The following is a 6,290-nucleotide window of genomic DNA, read 5'->3' as shown; positions in this document are numbered from 1 at the left end:
ATGCATGGACAAGCACAACCACACCGGGCATATGTGAGTACAGTCCACTCATGCTCAGTAGAGGAAAATTCTACAGACAAGCAGTTCTCTCAACAGGGCACGCACGGATTGCACTCACGAATGCGTAGCGCAGTTGTGCTCATCCATGGTGGTGCTTATAGCCAGAAAATAATAAGGAACTCAGCACTGGAACGGTGCAATGCAGATGTATTAAAGTATTCTCTGGACTATCCAGAGGCTCCTCATTACTGAGAAAAGTATCTAGTTCTTTTTCTCAGTTCTGGATTGCTGCTTTTAACCATTTGAGAATGTTGGTAAATCACGGGTGGTTTATTAGTTTTATCTACTGGCCAATTTATTTATTTTTGCAGCAGTTTCAAGTTTTTTTAAGTTTTAAGCTTCACTGTGAGCTCCTTGAGACTAGTAATGTCATCGTTAACAGACAACATGGACCCAATCCACCTTAAGGAAAAAATAAATAACTACATTAATTCCACTCCCCTCCCATCACTACCTGTAGAAGCCCTTCAGGCCCTAGATGAAGAATTCACAGAAATTGAACTATTAACTGGTATAGGAGCACTGAAAAAAGGCAAAAGTCCTGGACCGGACGGCTTTCACTGGCCCTTTTTATAAACAATTCTGCTCATTACTATCCCCAATCCTACTCAAAACTTTTAACTCTATCGACGACACCCACTCATTTACCCCACAAACGTCAACTGCCCACATCACTGTCATTCTCAAACCCGGAAAGGACCCCAATAGCTGCTCAAACTACAGGCCCATATCACTAATCAATATTGACCTGAAGCTCTTCGCTAAACGTCTAGCTGAAAGACTAAAACCCCTGCTTCCTGACGTCATTCACACAGACCAATCGGGATTTGTCATGGGAAGGGAGGCGAGAGACAACACCCTAAAAACAGTTTCCTTAATTCACTACGCCAAAAAAACAAAATCCCCTTTATGTGTCATGTCAGTCGATGCTGAGAAGGCATTCGACAGGGTCCACTGGCTTTTCCTTGAGCTTTCCCTTCAACAGCTGGGACTGGGCACTAATTTTAAAAGCAAAATAATGTCTCTATACAAAAACCCTAGCGCTAAAATCAGAGTAAATGGGACCCTGTCGGATGCCTTCAAAATTGCAAATGGGACTAGACAGGGGTGCCCCCTCTCCCCGTTACTCTATGTCATCTGCATGGAGCACTTAGCTATTGCTCTTAGACAAAACTCCTCAATCCAGGGAATCAATACAAACAACCAGCAATACAAACTCTCCCTATTTGCTGACGACCTTTTAATATACATTTCAAATCCACATATAGCATTCCCCCATGTTCTGGCAGAGTTAGAAAAATTTGGAAATGTAAGTAATTTTAAGATAAACATTAGCAAGACAGAAGTACTTAACGTCAATCTGCCCACACGTACAGTAAACACTCTCCAGAGCTCCTTCACATTCCGTTGGCAGCATAATCACATCAAATATCTAGGAGTACTCATTTCCAATGATCCATCTCAACTTTTTCACCTCAACTACCCCAAACTTTTAACTAAACTTCAACAAGAATTAGACAACTGGTCTAAACTCAAGCTCACTTGGTCCAGCTGAATTAATGTAATCAAAATGGACACCCTCCCCAAAATTCTCTACACTTTACAAGCACTACCCATCAGACTTTCCACAGCATTTCTCAGAAAACTTCAATCACTAATACTAAACTTCATCTGGCAACAGAAAACTCACAGGACAAAACTTAAAATCCTCACCAGACCCAAATCCGAGGGGGGTATGGGCCTGCCAGATATCAAAGCCTATTATAATGCGGTCGTACTTACTCACATCCTGAACTGGTTTCAAGACAGGAAAAACAAACAATGGGTTATTCTTGAAACGACATTATCCCACCTTGACCCCAGGGCACTTTTGTGGATACCCCGCAATGCAAAATCAGAGGTAGATAGCCTAGCATTTTGGTCCTTGCTAGTCATTAAAAGATGGAATGAAATTAGGGATAACATGAAATTATCCACCATGTATAGCCCACTCATGTCCCTACTGGACAATCCCTTCCTTGCAGCAGGCGTGAAACAACGCTCCGTCCTAGGTTGGGACCGGGACTTTTGGCCTCAAATTAGACACATCATAGCAGGAGGTAAGCTCATCCCAAAAGACAACCTGGGCAACCCAGATACCCCCCCCCCCCCCCCCACACACACATAAATTGGTTACTCTGGACACAAATTACATGGTTTTATAAATCTCTAACAGCCAAGGCCAATATACACAGAAGTCTAACTCCTTTTGAGTGCCTGTGTGCTACAACTAGTTCACTGGAAAACAAAGTCTCTCTCATTTACACACACTTGGTGTGTGCAGGTAGCGAAAAGGATCTTTTAAAACTAACTGACACCTGGGACAGTCACCTAGGCAAATCCCTCCCTGCCGAGGACTGGGAGAAAATTTTTGAGTTAACTCACAAATCTTCTGTTTCTCTGAAATTTCAGGAAAGAAATTTCAAAATTTATGCCAGGTGGGACCCCAATTTAGGTGGCCAAATTCAACAGCGATACCACAAACCTCTGCTGGAGATGATGCTCACAGGCAGTGGGTACATACCTCCATATTTGGTGGTCATGTCCCTTAATACAAGCCTTTTGGGGAAGGGTATTTGGGATCCACCAGCTTTTATACTGCACACCTCTACCTCTCCAGGCTTCAACAGCATTACTTACATTACTTCCTGGGAGATCATCCACTATTAAAAAACCACTGACCCCTCAACTACTGTCATCAGCCCGTTTGCTGATAGCCCGCCATTGGAAATCAAACACAATCCCATCTATGACAGAACTATTCAAGGAACTCAACAATATCATGCGCATGGAAGATCTCTACACTCCTGTTCAAGATAATGCTGAGGCCTTTGTCAAGAGGTGGGCGGTATGGGTGGACTTCAGAGACTCCGATAGAGGTTTGGCCTATATTTCCTCTTAATTAAGCCCTTGCAACTGAAATAGACCCTATCCAATTAAATACTGAGATCTACCCCACATGACATCAGATACCAGAGACCAGGGCGGAATCCTTTACCCCCTTCCCCATACCTCCCACCCCCTTTTCATTCCTTCTATCTCTTACCCTATTCCTCCTCTTTATCTTGCTCTTTCAGCATTTGTTTGCAAAATATAAGTCTATGATGCATTACATATATTGTTATTGCAGAACTACATAATCCCGCATTCTATATTGCTATAGACTACTACGACTCGCAAATTTCAGTTCTATGGACTAAACTTTGCTCACCCTTCCTTGGTTGGACTGCCTACGCGAGGTCACTTTCGGCCTGGCCAACGCAATAAGTTGAGTCTGTCAATTTTCAGTATTCTCTCCTAATGCGTGATTTCAGGCCTTGTTACATCATAGGACATTATCCTAATCTATAACTCCATGATCTTGTAAACAATGCTAACTACTTTTCTCTGTTATGTTTTTGTTATATACTATAAAAACTTGAATAAAAAACTATTTGAAAGAAAGAAAAGAGAACCTCAAAGCTGACATGTCAGATATCAGCCAGATGACAGAGGCTACAAATATAAATGCCAGGGCTCTGCCACTGCCGCAAAAGTACTTTCTTACCCTGTGCATGATGCTCCTAGCTGGTGGCTGGCAGGCAGTGCCCGCAGTCTAGTTGTGTTGAAAGTGGTCAAGCTGCCGATCCTGTGCAGGTGACCCAGCTCACTGCTGCCTGCATGGCATTTCGGCTCCTGCTGCGCTCTCTTCCTGCCAGCATCATCCCCGCACTGTACCAACCATCGTCACCCGGGATCTGCTCTTCCTGGACGGCAGAGGTGGCAGGGCTAACGTGTCCGCTCTCCACCTGTCCACTCCTCTCTCTTCCCTCCTGCTGCTTCTGTTGAAACTTGAGAAGCCGCCACATATGAGGAAATTGTGTCAGTGAATGAGCCAGCAGCCGGAGCAACCCTCCACACAGTGGTTTAATTAACGTTAAAGACAATAAAATGATAATTAGCGATATGTCGCTTAACAATCAGGGTGTAGTAATTAAGGTTTAGGGTTAATTATAGTTTACAGTGCTGTGTACGACTATTTTACTTTTTTAAAATGAACAAAATATTAGCTAGGGATAATTTACGTTAAAGGAGTTATCAGGGAAAATATTCAAAATGAGCTTTACTCACCTGGGGCTTTCCCCCAGCCCCTTGCAGACGAGTGTCCCACTCTGACCGCTCTGCTCCCCGCCGCTGTCCCGCTCTCACTGCTCGATATTCAGACCGAACGCAGGGTCGGCCTTACTGCGGCTGCACGAATCGCCGCAGTCACTCATGGTTACGTGGGCCACGGCGAACTGCGCAGGTCTCATATAGTGGTATTGCACAGAGAAAATGGTCTTGGCAGCTTTTCTAATGATCATTTGTACAATGTACATTCTGCTGGGTCACTGGGGAACAGATAGTAAACAGGTATGGAGACAGGACACAGGAGGAGCATACTGATCTCCAACAGAGTCACGTTGAGATGCGATGATATTGTCTGTTGCCATGGAGTGCAATGGATTCAATGTGAAAAGACGATAAAAGCACCATATCACTTCATTATAATATTGATGCTCCAATTTCAGTATGCAGTTTCTAGTAGGCAGTGAGTTTTTTTTTTATCTATTTGGCATATTGTATAACTGCTATGCTTAGTCTACTCAGGAGAAATAATCCAACTAGTCATGGGGAAAATGACCTATGAGTATTTGCCCGATTTTTTTTCTCTTTATCAGAGCCAGAATAAGACCAAGCAGGGCCCTAGGCAGAGTGACGTATCTGGCCCCTCTAACCATACATGGAATAAGGGCACTCTCCCTTTTTCCCCACTTTAATGGATGTCCACCTTATAAATGTTCCTCCATACCCCTAATTAGTTCACTTGCAGTCTCCACAGAATTCACACGTCTCTCCTATCCTGCTCACTCGCCTGTCCACTGGCATGCTCCTTCTGTGTCATGTCTTCATCCTTGCTTGTCTGTTCCTCCTTGACCCGGGGCATATGTGTAGCCATGTATCATACATGTCGGCAGGTCTTGGGGGGTACAGACAACCAGTGGGGAAAGAGAGAGGACACAGGACAGGCGTGAGCAGGGGCATAACTAGAAATCACTGGGCCCCCCTGATAAACTTTGGATGGGGCCCCATCCCCTCCTTGCTTTCTGCACAGGAAAACTGAGACCAATGTTATTCACTTGAATGTGTTTTCCCTATGCAGATAAAAACTGATAGCAGTGAAGCACTGTATGCATTTTCTCTATCAATTACATTAACTTCTGTGATAAAATGTGCATGTTTAACTTTTCACACATACAGACACACAAGGGGCTTGATTCACTAAACCATGACAACTCAAATATCACACCTTATCAAAGATATCACACCTTTGAAAAGATATCACACCTTATGAAAAGATATCACACCTTATCAAAGATATCACACCTTGGGCTCGATTCACAAAGCAGTGATAACACTGTGAAAAGTGGTTAGCGCAAAATTTAGCGTGAAAATTGTTATCGCATTTTTTCGCATGTTAACGTTCTGCATTCGCGTTATCGACCGAATGTGAATTTTTGTGGAAAAGCGCTAAAACGCGTGCAAAGCACTTTTTCACAGCCGTGATAAAAGTTATCACAGCTTTGTGACTCAAGCCCCTTATCAAAGATATCACACCTTATCAAAGTTAACACGCCTTATCAGAGTAGCATAGTGAGCGAGTGGCAGCTACTGCCAGGAGGCCCAAAGCTGCAGCAAAACCTAAGAAGGCCATTCCTAAGAAGAAGTAATGTTGGAGATATCGCCACACATTCACAACAAAGGGTCTTTCAGAGTCCTCCACCTTTCCCCTAAAGAGCTGTAAAGCTTCCTTGTTGTTTGTTACAGAGTACATGGGATGGTTAGAGATTGTCTTAAGTGACAATCCCACCATTGCCAGGTAATCCAGCTTCTTTCGCCATCCCCTCTCCCATTTCATATGCAGTGACATGTGACTTCCCTAGTAGCAGGTAGTTAGGCCTGATTGCTGCTCCTAAATATCAGTGAAGTAGATGTGGAAGGCTGACATACAAGCCAGGAGACAGTGAAAAACAGAGGGGAGTGGGGATTGCCAGTTTCTATACAGTCTTACATTATTTGTTGTACTGCACTCTATTACTATTCATCTCACCAGAAATGATTCTCTATCACACTTTTACTTATTTATCTTAATATAACACTACACTCAGAAT

The sequence above is a fragment of the Hyperolius riggenbachi genome, chromosome 2 (genome assembly GCF_040937935.1).
Source record: "Hyperolius riggenbachi isolate aHypRig1 chromosome 2, aHypRig1.pri, whole genome shotgun sequence".
NCBI classification, from domain to species: domain Eukaryota; kingdom Metazoa; phylum Chordata; class Amphibia; order Anura; family Hyperoliidae; genus Hyperolius; species Hyperolius riggenbachi.
This window is presented reverse-complemented; position numbering follows the sequence as displayed.